Here is a 14,738-nt window from a genome sequence, read left to right on the forward strand (position 1 = left end):
CTGAACCAGATACTCCCGCTAAGCCTGCTCTCCTCACCCTGCCCGTGACCGTGCCTGTGTTGGCAAAGATGCAGCCTTGTCCCACTCTGCTCATCTTCTCCAGCGGGGCAGCCCCTCACTGGGTGCTCAAGCGAAGCACTGGTATCAAGCTGTATTTCTTTAAAGGTGATTTACTGGGCTAAGTCTAATGAACTCTACACAGGAGCCTTGCCCTTGCTTGGTTAAGGCATAGAGGAGATGGATACAGAAGCATCAAAGCTGTTGCATACACTTGTTAAGAGGTTTAAGACTAAATTACGCTTGCTTATAACAGACCCACAAACTGCAATGGGAAGAAGCAAGATCCTGACCCTGCTGAAGCTGGGAAGCATGATGTGCTTTTCGATGGAGGTAGAACAGGGGTTTGAGGAGGCTTCCTCGAGCTCCTGGGGCAATGCATTTCTCTGGGAGGTACTTCCAGCTCTGCAGGTCCTTTCTGCAGCACTTCCAGCAGGGAAAACACTGTACAGCTGGCTCATCTTAGAGGCTGCAGAGCTGAGCAGAACCCCAGGAAACATCCTGTCACCACAGCCTCAGGCCTTGTGCCCCAATCAGACTGCTAATCCAGCTAGCAGATCCCGAGAGCCATCCTCTCTCCCAGCCTTCGCCAGGCAGCTTGCCTGGGGTTTACCAAGGCTTCCTGTCCCCTGCCCCGGCCTCATCAGGTTTCTCACCCTTGCTGGGCTGAGGAGAGCTCTGTGTACACATACCGAGAGCCAGGCAGATTTCTTCTGGCACTTTGGCTAACTGGTTGCACAGAGTTCAGGGCACTAATGCGAAGACAAGGGAAAGAAAAACCAGACTTTTGGTTGTGCTCTGAAAACCCACTCAACAGTTGTCCAGAACAGCCTGAGCGATCTAAGTCTTCAAAATGAAAATCCAGCAAGAACAACCTTTCGCTGCCTGTTCAATCTGAGAGTTTCTCGTCTTATTTAAACTGGTATTAATCTCAACTAAAGTTGGTGTAACTGAGGTCAGGAATCAGACCCAAATGTTCTGCCTTGATCTCTTTAATCTTCCAGCATTAATTTTCATGCCAAACTCTACTTTTAAAGCTACATGAAAGAATCATCAGTGCTTTCTGAAGGATTCAATCAAGGCAACTATTTTGGGGATCTGAACACATAAAACCCAACTTTTTACTATTGTTCACAGCACTGCAGAACTAATAGAGCTCTGGGATAGTTAATTGGATATTTTTTTTTACTCTCCCAGTCCTCCAACTTGTTGACTAAATCCCAGCTATTAAAAGGAATATTACTACAGAGGACCTATGGCTTGATCTGAAGCTCTGGGAAAGGATTTGTCTTGTGGTGTTCAGTACAGATCTTACTGTTACAGAAGGGAAACAGGCTTCAAGTAATTTTGCATTAATTAAAAACTATCCAGCATCCCTTTTGAGTGTTCCCTGAAGCCCCTCCTGAATGCCCTCCTTTTCTCAGCAATTACATAAAACAAGCTTCTGAATGGTGTATAAAAACAGCTTTACTGTCTTAAAACAATGCCTAGCATCTTCTGTCTCTGACCTGTTACCGCCCTATTCTCTGTCCTGGGCAATTAAAAGGTTGAGGAGTACAGCAGCCCGGGTGTAATTAAATGAACAGGCAGTGGTAGCAGAGCACTGGGAGGTTAACTGAGTGCTCAACCTCTGTAGCTGATGCAGACTCCCTTCCAGAGATGCTGATGTCCTGATTAGATGCACATTAATTGAGATACCATGCTCGTTTATGTGGAGGCTGGATACAGCTGCAGGGAGGATGAGAAGAACAGAGGAAGCAGGGAGGGGAACAGTTGGAATGGTTCTTGGGGTGGGCAGGAGGGGTTCTGCCCCTTTTCTCTTGAGTAGATTCATGAGCCTGCTCCTGCCGTGGTCTGTATGACCTGGGTCACAGCTAGGGCAAAATAGGGAAACAGCAGCAAAATAACACCCTCGAAGCCACACCTGGCAATACAGATGAGAACCCCTCACAGGAGACTGAGCTGTCAGGAGACTTGATGCCCTAAGAGAGAAATCCTGAACCGTGTGAGCCAGTGGGGACCATCCACTAACAGTAGTCAAGACCTGGACTGCCCTTCCTTACAAAGGCCATGAGAGCTGGAAGAATCACATGGAACAGTCTAGTCTGTTTGAAGGAGAGAGTTCACACTGATGGTGTAGACTTGGGAGCCACTGGAAAATGCTTGGAAAATCTCCCTCATGGCCGACACTGTCCTACAGCTCCTTACGTGAGTAATAGCTGCTTTTGTGAAGCAGGCTCACGACTAAGCATTGGCTGTGGATGCCTTCTGCAGAAGACTCCTTTTAGGGCGGGCCAAAATACATCACATTGGAATAGGTGAGTAGGATTTAGTAGTTTTTGAGGGTCAGTCTTTCTCTTGCACTGAAGATCTGGGGAGGCTACCCTTTTGGTCCAACTTCTGTCCTGTGCTCGGGGCAGAACAGAAGTTGTACCTGAAGAGTCAAATTCACATCCCTTTTGTGTTTATCTGATCTAACTGGGAGGGCAGGCTTGGTACTCCTTACTTTCTCCTTCTCCAGCCTTTTTCTGTTCCACTCAAACAACTCTGCTCCTTCCCTTAACATCTGGAATCAACTATCAAACAACAGGCTTTCTGTAACACATTCCTTGCCTCCCTCACTGCTTCATGCCTCATAGGGTTTGTCCTCTTCACAGAGGGAATAAACACAAAGAGGGGGAGAACAGAGAGAGACAAAGACAGGGCAGGACGAAGGCATCGGTAGGTGAAAAACTTTTTTCTTTTCCTTTCCTGCACCCAGCTCTTGGCCTGTTTGACACGGGCTCTCAAATGCCGCGCACAAATACAGGAATCCCATTCAAACTCGCTGCAAAAGTTTTCTGAAACTGTCCCACGAAAGCTACCCTGCAGTAATCACAGTGAGCAGAAGGAAAACCTTCCTGCCATTTCCAGGGATGGAGAGGATGTGCAGCCCTCTGCACAGGCTGTTCTTTGGTTGGCAGGTATCTCACATAGCCGCGCCCCAGGTACGCTAACGCTACAGCAGTACAAGTGGCGCATCTCACAAGCTTTTAATATCCCTGGACACACAGCAAGCTCCAGTGTCATGTTGTGTTTTGGGAAAGAAGAGATGCTGGAGGTTGGTCTTGTTTGTGCGAGACCTCTGAGTGAGTGCAGCTGCTCCTGCCAAACTACGTGCTGATGCCTGAAGATCTTAATAGAAATTAAAGTCCATCAGCTCAGGTCCTCAGTGGGTTTAGACATAAAACAGAGTAGGGTCTGGGAGCCGCCATCCAGTTGGCCGTATGTCCTGCCCTCTGACGGAGCCCCGAATCACATGTTTCTGGAAAACCAACCAATATCCTGTAATGAACATCTGAAACAATAGTCCTCAGGGACATCTACTGACCTATCTCAGTCAGAGGTTGGCTTTTACCCTGAAGCATGTGGATTTAGATCCCTTCTAGCCGATTTCTTATGCTGATGTGATCAGAGCTGGGCAGGAAAAACAAAGCCAAGTCCTCCATGGCTGTTAACTGTAAGAGTGACTTTACAGAGCACTGCTACTTTCCTCCTGCTGTGGTCTTGGCCAAGGTGTGGAGGCTCTTGCACTGGAATTTCAGGTCCTGCAAGACCTTAGCTCAAAATGAGGAGTGAGGGGGGATGGCCTCACCATGGACAGAGCATAGGTGCCTGCTCCCCTTGCACAGTTATGGTCTTGGGGACACCAGCAAGTAGGAAATGCTGAGGAGGGAGATGCAGCTATTCCCAGGATTGCCAGCTCTGAACTCTCCTTAAGGTATTTCAGTATTTTCCTGGAAAAAGGAAGGTGGAGAAGGAAATGCTACTGCTCCCTCAACACCCAGTTGCTTCATGTATAGAACACTTGCTTAGACAGGAAAAACCCAGTTTGGAGCCTATGTCACCCAACTGGACCCTGATCCTGGAGTCTTGCATCCTCTGCTGTGCTGCGAGGATGTGCTCAGGTTCCCTGACGGTGTGATATTTAGTGTACAGGAAATAAAGGAATAAGGGTGGTATCTCACTGACTGCACTTTCATTGGGTATCTGAGGAATCCAGTTAGTGAGATGATCTCCACTACATTCCTGCTGGTGCTGACTTGGAAGAGGTTAATTTAAATCAGCACAGTTTATGCTGGAATGATCCCAGTGGAAATTGGGGGGGGGGGGGGGGGGAAACAGGTAGTGGGTTCTTGCTTCGTATATCTAATTGGGAGGCTGACCAAAGTCTAGATAAAGCAACAACACTGTTGAGTTAAACAATATCCTTTAGAACAAAAAGGATGTAAATCTCCTATGCAAGACAAGCCTAGTAGAAGAGATATTATAAATCTAAGTGAAGCCCTCAAATTCTAAAGGGATATAAATCTAATTAAAGTGATATAAATCTAACTCAAGAAATAAACTGTAAATCCAGCCAAAATGATATCCATCTAAGGAAAGCAAATGCACGAGAAACACCATCAATAAAATCAAAGCAATATATAAGATGTAATGGAAGCAATCTGAAACCTAAATCAAGTGATATAAATATAACAGAATTATATAAAACTAATTAAAGTGGTTTATAAAATGGACATTTTTAAAAGAATCATGGCCCGCAGAAGATAAGAATAGCTGAGGAGAGGGACCAGGATAGGTTTATGAGAAACAAAACCTCCTACAGCTACAAAGAATAAACCAAGGTTAATTAGGTGCTGTGCTTCAGAGCAATCTCCAGTTGCAGAAGGGGTCGGGGAAAGCTGGTCGTCTTTGAGCACAGCACTGAGTCACAGTCACTTCTGACTCACATTACAGAAATGGCCAGAAAGCAAAATGGGGACATTTGCATGGGGGAAATTTAATGTAGTAAAGATAACAACAGCACTGCTTAGGGGAAGCCCAGAGTCTTCCAGCTCAAGGTCCTGGGAGTTTTGGGGGATACTCAGTTAGGCGGGAGTTCGTGGGAATGAGCGTAATCCCCTGCACGGCTGAACGCACTCGTCCGACTGTATCGGACCTGACGCAGCAACGAGGGCTGGAAGAGTCAGCCCTGTGTTGGGGGTCGACTCTCAAAGCGCTTAAAAGAGATGGGAATCAATTTAAGCCAGCAGCAAAAGATTCAGCACATTTTAGCCGTAGTTTTGCCGGGTGCGGAGATGCTGGGTGCGCAGTGCCAGCAGAAGGGAAGGACAAGCTGTCGGGTACTTGGTGGCTTCCCCCTCTCCCCTGCAGATGAGGGAACAAGAGCAGAGTCAGCCAGCACAATTCTGTCTGAAATTTCTTCCCCAGGGAAGCTCGTTTCCATTTCAAACTTTCCTGTATACAGCGAGGAGACAAAAAGAAAATAAAGTATTTGAGGATTTTTTCCACTTCAGTTATGAGCAATGAACCCCTTCTCACCCTCTTTGCCACCCATATTTAAAGGCAGAACTATCCCAAATCTTCAGCGGTTAATATTTTTCTATTAAACTGGAAAAATCTTGTTGGTAGTTTCCATTTTCATCCATGCTTTCACATAAAATAAATGCCTAAGGATCTTTTGGTTTTCACTTAAGTGATTTAATAATTGACCTAATATGACCACAAAAAAATAATTAATAAGGCTACTGCTTGTCTTTGGAAAAAAAAAATCCATTTCACAAAACAGTCAGATCTGCTCCAAATTATATCTTCCTTCAGCTAAAAGAAAGCCCTTTCTTTTTATTCTGAATAATAAAACATCCTCAGTTCAGCTTTATGATTGAGCTTTTCCCTTCCAATTTTATTCCAAAGCAAAGTGACATATGTTTTATACTTATGATTTCAAAATTTTCTCGTGCTTGAAAGTCATTTGGCATTTGAGCATCTGCAGTGGTCTGAATTTCATTTTTCCAGAGTAAAGGAAAATCTCTCTTTTGTGGAAGCTTACTGAAAAGCAGCAACCCCCTCCCAAAACCCCCATCCCCAACGATCTAGGCTGGAAATTAGCCTGGAGGGAAATGCAAATATTTTTCTTGCAGATTCAGCCGGAAATGTTTCCTATGCTTTCCTGGAACATTAATGCAATATTAGGCAGTCTGTTGGACTGATGGGCCCACTGAATCAAATAGCTTTAAAAAAAAAAAAACACATTAACCATAATGTCTATTTGCTGCATCTATGGACAGAGGCATTTCATTCTGTCACCTAATCTCATGGGGTCTTAAAGCTTGTTAGAAATAGTCTTGTAAATATTATATTACATTACATTACATTCATCTCATCAAAGCCATGTGGGGGGATCTAACCTCGGGGGATCAGCTTGAAACTGGATTAAGCATCTGGAGATGACCAGGGGAGAATACCTGTTTGTACCACACCTCTGTTTTCAGGTGCCTCCAGCAAAACCCTCACAAAGCTCGTCACCTGGAATCCAGGAGGTGGGCAGACATTCAACATCACTGAAATTCAAGCCTGATTTAGCCCAAGCTGGAAGGAATGAGATGTGACACTTGGAATTAACAAATGAGCTGGAAATTGGAAAATAGGTCTGGTGACTAGAATTTACACACCAAATCCCAACTGAACTTCAGAAAGCCTTGGTTCCCCCAGCAGCATAGCAATGCGTCCTGCTTTTCTTTGGCTGTCAGTAACTCTTCCAATTATTTGAAAACAGCACTAAGCCTCAGCTACAGTCTGTCGTGACGGAGTAAATCATACAGGTCACTAGAGTTATCCTGTGCTAGGTTTGTATAATTTTACACTGAAAAGCATTTTGCCTCTGCAAATAGTCCTGCCCTGAAACTGGCTGTGAGAGACAGTGCTAGTTCCTGTGAGCATGGGGGCCAGGATCTGGCTCTGGTAGTGCAAATGCAAGCTGGATTCAGCCCTGGGACTTCAGGGAGATTCACAACCAGGCTGTTTCTCATCCTGTTCTTTTGCTGAGGTGGTTGCAATGAGTATTGAATACAGATGCTGAAATAATCATGGTGGTACAGTGAGCAAACAAAAGCCCTGAAGCCATGAAACACTGACTCTGTACTGTCACTAAAACTTTTCTGGTGGCTACAGGAGGACGAGTACTGTCCAGACCAGCCTGAAACACAGTGAAAGCACCTCCATGCATTGTGTGCCGTGTGTGCAGACACAAAAAAGCATACGATAATCTAGCATGCTTTGAAAAATGAAGGGGACTGATTTAGGATGGGGAACATAGCTGATTATTATAGCAGGGTAGAAGATGGGGTTCCGATGACATTTAAAGAAGGACAAACAAGATTTTACTCATGGTCAACTACTTCTGGGGTTGAGAGTCTTTGTGCTGCCTTTTGACAGCACCTGGCCAGTGAGATCCTGGCACCTACCTGGGCAGCCCAGCTCTTGCTGCAATAAATGTAGTAAGTGATGAAATGGTTATCCAACGTGGAGAGATGGATTTAACAAGACAAGGTTAAAGCAGAGAAACTTCACAGCCTCTTAAGAAATTAAACCAAAACTTAAAAGCTAGGTTTGATGAATCTAGACACTGTAACTAGTCAGTTACAGTGTCCAAGCCAGGAATCTATTCCTGTGAAGGACCTGGGGTGGTGGCTGGCTCTGAGAATCAGAGTAGTGCAATTCCTACAGGCACCTCTTGAACTCAGAGGAGAGGGATACAGTCAAAAAAAGGGAACACATGGCCTTAGCTACACAAGGAGTCTGGCAGTGATATCTGTCAGCTTTGAAGGGGTGACATCTGCCTGCACAGCCTGCGCTTCTTGTAATGAAAAGGCTCTGCAGCCACCCTGCTTCCAGCCCAGCATGGCAAGGGACAGGGCTGCCTTGCTCCCTCCTGGAGCCATATTGTTCACCTCCAAGTTTGGGGGAAATACGATCGCTGAGTGTAAGTCAGAGCAATGCAGAGGCTGCTCTACCTAACACGGAGTGAGGGGCTGCTCCATGTCTGTTGGGAAAGCAGATAAAGGCAAACAATACCTTTCCTTCCTCCCCAGAGAAGGTGCAAGCTCCTGTGCAGCAGGGCTGTTGCGATGGGCTTGCCAGTGCCCAGGATGGGTGTTGCATCCCCTCAGCTTTCTGAAGTGAAGCCAGCAGCAGTCACCTCACACTGTGGGCTTCAGTGGAGGAGATGGAAGGGCTGGTTGAGGTCCAGGGTCATGGCGCTAGCTTCACCAATTGATCATGGCTCTTGACTAATGCTTGTTGTAAATCTTTGCTAGGTGCTGCCAACAAGCCATCAAACTAGAGACAACAGAAAGAAACCCCCCCTTGCCACTTCCTGCAGTCCCTCCTGCAGCTCCCAAACCCTGCTGCTGCTTTGGCTCCAGCTCCTGGGTGCTGTTATACCAACGCATGGCTCCTGGAAACAGTCCATCCTCCCTCGTCTCTGTCTTCCTAGCTCAAGGTCCTCCTGCCTGATGTCCCTGCAGGCAGCGAGATGGAGGCAGGCCAAGGGACAATCTGTTCCTCATTGAGGTCATCCTGCAGCTTGCTGCTGATGTGGCGGTTTGGGGGATGGAGAAAATAAAATAAAAAATCTCTTCCTCGCCTGGCCTCAGTTCCAGCACTGCTGGGGGACTGATAAAAGTGTGAGAAGCACAAGGCCAGCAAAGGAAACCTAACTCTCTTCCAGGTAACCCTTTACAGCCTTCCATCCTGCTCCCAGACCAGTGGCTAAAAACCACAGCAACTCACCAGCTGGGCACAGTACCAGGACTGTAGATGAATATTTTCTATATCCCTAGTTGGTCTTTCCAAGGACCTTTTCTGTTTTTGTGTCTCCTCCAGTTATTTCAGAGAAGGGGCTTCCCCCACCCCTGCTCCCAAAGGCCCCCTTGTGCTGGGAAGCTCTCGTTCCCTACAGCCCAGCCGAGCTGCTGTGTCATTTTAATGACCCAGCTCTAAGTGCAGCTGCCAAGCTCAGACAGTTTCTTGAATCCTGGTGAAAAATCACAGCTGTCTGAGAGTTTCCTGTTGTTTTGCGGCCCCACTTGCTCCCCCCATTAAGGAGGTGGGGAAAAGCAGGAATGCAAAAAGCTGAGAAGCCTTCAGAGCTGGGAATTTTTTTCTTCCCTCCAGTGCATCAAAGGCAAGATGCTTCTGCCTTCCTTTTCTGTGGCACGTTGGAGAAAGCAGCAGCATCTTTTAAGAAGCTACCTGTTCCCAAATCCCAGAGCTCCCAACCCTCCCTCAGGAAAGAACTGGGCTCTGAATTTCAAATACCCCGAAGTTCAAAGAGGTTTGGTTCAAGCTGTTAACTCTGGAGTTCAGGATGTGTCTTTCAGTCAATGCTGTGGTGTAAAACCAGCACCCAGCCTATTAGATAGTGCTTCATGGAAGCAGGGAAGCGTGAAAGAAAACAGAAAGCGGGCACGAGAGCTGGAGCCAGACAAGAGCTACCGCTGAGAAGACTGGGAAGTCCCCTTTGTGTGCCCAAGGCACTACGGCACAAAACTCAGAGCTTGGCTAAGGACAAAACAAGATGGTCCTGCTTGCAGCTGCCCTGCCAACCACTTCCAGGCTGGGCAGCCTGCAAATCACTGAGAGTGCCAGGCCTGAGAGAATACATCATGCTGTTTGTGGGGCGCTGCTGCGAGGAAGTCTGCAACCCAGAATTAACTGAGCGGCTCTGCGTGCTGCAGGAGAAATCGCATTATATTCCCTTCACAGCTCTTGGGGCAGGCTTGCAAGGGAACAAGAATCCCTGACTGAGATGGAGCCACAAAAGGGTCAGAGGAGTCTTGTCTGTATTACCGAGAAAAGAGATACCTCTAGCTGGAGATAAGAAGCACTAAGAGGGAGGTAGAGCCTGGCACTTTGTGCTCTCCCTGTTCAGAGCAGAGGCAGGAGAGCAGAAGATGACAATGCACGTGCTGTACCCTGACAGAGTACAGAGAGGGGCCCCGCTCCCTGCAAGCACGCTCAGGAAAGGCTTTTGCAACAAGGGGCTGGATTAGCGGGGGAAAAGCTGCACCCCTGGGCAATGCCAAGCAGGTTTGTGGCACCATTGGCAGCAAACCCTGGGTTGTGGAAAAGAAATCTACCCTTCCTTCTCAGTGAGGCTGCTGCTAGCTGCCCCAGGGAGCAGCTGGGGGGGTCTGCCCCAGTCAACCAGCGCTGGGGGTTTTCCCTGGTCCTGACCAAAAGCTGCTCCTGTGGGAAGAGCCCAGCCCAGCCGTACCAGGAGGTGAGGAACGACCCCTGTTCCCCAGCTACAGGAAATCATCCCACTGGTTTATGATTCATGGTTGCGGGAGTGTGGAGGCTGGTAAGTGCATGTAGCCTCTTGCGTGCTAATCACAGCTGAGGATGGGGGAGGCGGGAAGTGTAGGGGGATGCATTCCCATTCCCTGGTATGAAGAGATCCAGACAGCCCGCTGAGTCAGCTCAGGGTCAGGAGGGTGAGGCCAGACAGGCTTCCCACCACCCAGCTCAGTCCTTGGCATCAGAACCACACATACAAGGGGAGCTAGCTTATCCCTTCGCCTCTCTTTCTCGCTGTAACCTTAGCTGGAGCCCTTCCCTGCAATCACGTGGCAAATATGGCTCCGTTTCAAGGGACAAAGTGCAGGAGTTTCTCATTAACTGAGAATGAAAACTGCCTGCTGTAATCCAGCTGCAGTAACTCTGTTGGAGGAGGGAGAAAAAGCACTGTGGGGGAAGGAGGTAGAAAAGGAAATCAAACAAGCACAACTGCCTCACAAAGCCTGAGCCGAGAGCTCTGAGCTCTGTGGTGTTCCCCTTGCACTCCTTTCCCCATGCACCCAGCTGAACCCCCACTGATCCCGGCATGTCACACTGAACAGGACTCTGTTCTGCTCTCTGAGCCTCTTTGAGGATCACAGCTGCAATGACCCTGACTTCAGTGTAATGCCCAGCAAAACAGCTCTGGACACACAACATCCATCTGGGATTTCCCTGTCTTGCCCATATACCTGCAGCCCATCCCAGGATGTCAGAAGCAGGGAGAGCACTGCCTTCCCAGGGTATTGAGGAGCAGGGAACTGAACGAAGAGGAGAAAGGAAAGTGGTTGCTGCGGTGTTTAGACCTCCCCCTGTTCTCCCCCCAAAAAGAAGAAACTGAGATTTGATTTCCCTGAGGCAGCTCCCAAAGAAGTTACCCAACATTCAAAAGAAAAAGCCTCTTCTTTCCCACCTACAGGCTTGGCTGCAAAAGCAGCCTCTCGCTCTACCAGAAGAAAACCCCCCATATTGTTATAGTGAGAGCCCACTACTGCCAAACAGACCAACCCACGTGGCCCCATGGGCCAGGAGTAGGAGTGAGACACGGAGAGAATAAAGCGGCCCTTTATCTGGTGCTCGCGTTGCCTGGACTGAGTGTGACTCATAACTGGAAAGGTCAAGTTTCATAACAGCCTGAAGAGGGGGATCTTCCTTCTGGGGGAACTAGGGGAGGAATAAGGACGAGTATCTGATGAGCAAACAGCCAGATGGTCGGCATTGGGGTGGGAGTCACAGGATAGCATTAAGGGATATTTAGTCCAGCTTCATTCCAGTGAGGTCATTGACTTGCACATGGCTTTTTCATACTGCAGAGGATGTGCTATGTGCATCGCATAACCTGGTGAGAGGATGGGAGAGAGACCCAGCCTACCTGCTTTGGCCGCAGCTGATTCCCAAGCCATGGAGATGAAGGAGCAGAAAGGGCAGAGATGGAGGTGGGGAACTGGGTGGCTGTGGGAGAGCTGGGGTGACAGCACAGGACAGAAGGGAAAATGCTGAGTTTGGATAATCCGGGAGCACTGTTTTCCTTCCACTGCATTGGCTCACGACGAGAGAAATCCAGTCCCAGGGGAACTGTGTGTTTGTGATTGTTTATGGTGAAGTGAAACAAGCTGCTTTCTTTTTACCTCCAACATACACATTCACTTGCTGGCACTTCATGCAGCAAGCTAATCTAAACTGAGTAAGGACTGGCCAGCATCTGCAGCCATCTCCCTCCCCAAGGGAAGTTACAGACAGTAGAGTCATCCTCGGGTTGTCCTCCCAGCAAACGCCTCTGCTTTTCCCCAGAAAGAGGTGGAGGGGTTGGCCAGGGTGGCATACCGTTCCCTTCCCACCTCCTGGTAGAACCTCTTGTTGAGGATGAAGGGCAGGTTATGAGAGACAAAGCCCTGATCCTATTGCCATGGAGATGTTAATTCAAGCTGAGTTCAAAGGAAATTGTTCCAGCTAAAGCTAACAAGCCTGGCAGGAAAGCCCCGCTGTCAGTTGAAAGAGGCCAGCTTCTCGTAAAAGGGGAAAGGAGGTGGGGTCAGAAAGAGGGGCCCCGGTTCAAAACACAACAAGATCCAAATAGACGCAGTCCTATTCCCTGCCTCTGAGAAAAGCCTTCCCTCACTGCCAAAGCCACCAGCTGCGAAGCAAGACAGCAAAAGATGGCAGACAGTCTTCCCATGCCCGGGGCCCTTGCAGGACAGTTGGCAGGGGACAGAGGAGCTCGGAGAGCAGCCTTTCCCACCCAGGGCAGCCGTGGTGGGCACGCACTCAGGCTATGGCTGCTCTGCAGCCGGCTGCTGGGCTCTCCCGGGTCAGGTCGCTCTGCTGTGGTATGCTGTATACACTGATGATTATAATAAGTGCAGGTCCCAAGCACGGCTGGCTGCCTCCTGCCATGCACCAGCAAACTCTGGAGGCGGAGGGGAGAGGGAACCCTTGACACTGGTGGCAGAGCTCCTGCCTTGCTGCCACAAAAGCATTAAAGGCACCATGTGACGACCGACACCTTTCTCATAAGGCTGCAAGCGACTGCTCGAGGGCAGGACAGCAAAGGGCAGGACAGCTCTTGCTTAGCTTGTCAATGAAGTCATTCTAGTTTTCACATAGCCAATGCAGTTTCAGGTTAGTGGAAGTATTACATTTGGTGTAATGATTAATCCTGGCAGGGAAGGCTTGTCGGCTGGAATAGTACCTTGTGTTTGTGCCTGGTGTTTAGAGAACACTGTCTCCAAGAGCTGGGGGTGAATAGTCACAGCCCCTATGAGGATGGGTGGGACTGACCTGGTCATTATTTGGCATAAGGGCCCAAATAGAGCCTCTGTGGAGAAGGTAGGTGTGCTCTCCCCCACAAAAACGTCCTTAAACTGACACTGAGGAGGTGGCATATGGGGGTGTGAGAAAGGCAGAGGCCATGGTCCAGGGTGGACAGGAGAGAGTGCAGAGCTGCAAGGTCAATAAAAAGCTTTGAAAGAGATGATGAAGCAACCAGCTGCCAACCCCTTCCCCTGCCCTGCAGGAGCACTTTGAACCTCTCCCACCCTGAGTCAGAGCAGGAGCGGGCCTGCTTACCGCGAGATTTGGAGGAGAATTATGAGTAGCCCAGCTTAGTATTAGAGGCATTAACTGTGGGTTTAAAAAAAAGAAAGAAAAAAAAACCTAAACTCAGAACAGACTCTTCCAATTGACCTAGAATATCTTCCCATCTACTCCTCCAGTGCCAAGAGGAGAAGTACACACGGGAGTTTAACTGCTCCCTGCCAGCCAGAGCAGCGAGAGGAAGAAAGGAAGCTTTTGTCTCTACCAGGCAACCCTGGAGAAACTTCTGGCTGTCAATGAAAGGCCCTGAGGTAGTCTTCTGCAGTAGTCCCTGGCCACCGCTGGGTCCTGAGGTGCCTGCAGGGCTTGCAGGAAACTGCAGGCAGTACAACTCCCCTCCCTTTGCCCCATCTCCCTTTCTCTCCTTCCCATCTCTGTTGCCTTCCTTGCCACTTCTCTGCAGCCCCTTCCTTCTCTTGCAAGCTCACCCTGCTGCCAGGCTCAGAACTACTGCCAGGAAAGCGGCAGGCAGCCATAAGAAAGCGCTGACAGCCAGTTAGTACTGTGGGTTTCACATCCCGCTGGTTTAGCAAGACTTGGGCCCTCTCCCACCTCTTCTTTTTCTTTCATCTTCCCCTGCTTCCAGGCTGTAGCTCAAAGCTGCAGCTGCTGCAAAAACAGGAGAAATTTGCTAATGGACAGCAGAGAGATTTCCCACAAATCTGAGCAAGAAATGTTTTCTCTCCCTTTTTTCTTAACTTTTTCTCTCCTCCTCTCATCATCATCCCCTTTTCCTGCCACTTCTCCCTGTCTTTGACTCCTTTCCTTGCCAGCTGGCTCCTCTCCTCCTGTGTCACAGCTGAGAGCACGAGGGGCTCCCTCCTGAAGCAACGCTCACTTTTGGCCTGCTCAGCAATGTGTCTGAGCAAGACAAAAGAAAATAAGGAAAAGGGGAAGGACAGACTCAGTTACTGTGAGCCATTAGGACAGGAGAGAGAGTGCAACGAAGCAGAGGAGGAAACCAGAATATGCTGGGGTCAGAAATAACAGCAGCGATACTTGACATCTCTCTAGCCTCATTCATCTTTGCATCATTATCTCAGAGACGGGGTCACAGCACGCCCACAGCCGCACAGCCCAGTGATGGAGAGCCAAGAGGACGACCCAGAAACCAGACTCTGGTCCAAGCTGCCTCTTCACTGTGCAGTTAAGGATGCTTCCAGTTGCTGAAGGCATTGCTGCCTCCAGTGACCCTGGCCGCCTCCACCCTGCCTGCTAACTCTGCCATAGACAAGGTGGCCAGGGCACTGCTGAAGAAATGGGCTGCACAGTGAACTCCCCAGTGATTTAGCTGGGAACTCACGCAATTAAACCGCAGGGTAAAGCACCTCCACAGCCACTGCTACCAGTACAGGTGTACACACAAGCTGATCAGCAGCACTGCTACTTAAAGCCCTCTCTCCTCCTCCAGAAATGGCAAAGGATCT

The sequence above is a fragment of the Chlamydotis macqueenii genome, chromosome 24 (genome assembly GCF_036417535.1).
Source record: "Chlamydotis macqueenii isolate bChlMac1 chromosome 24, bChlMac1.mat, whole genome shotgun sequence".
NCBI lineage: Eukaryota > Metazoa > Chordata > Aves > Otidiformes > Otididae > Chlamydotis > Chlamydotis macqueenii.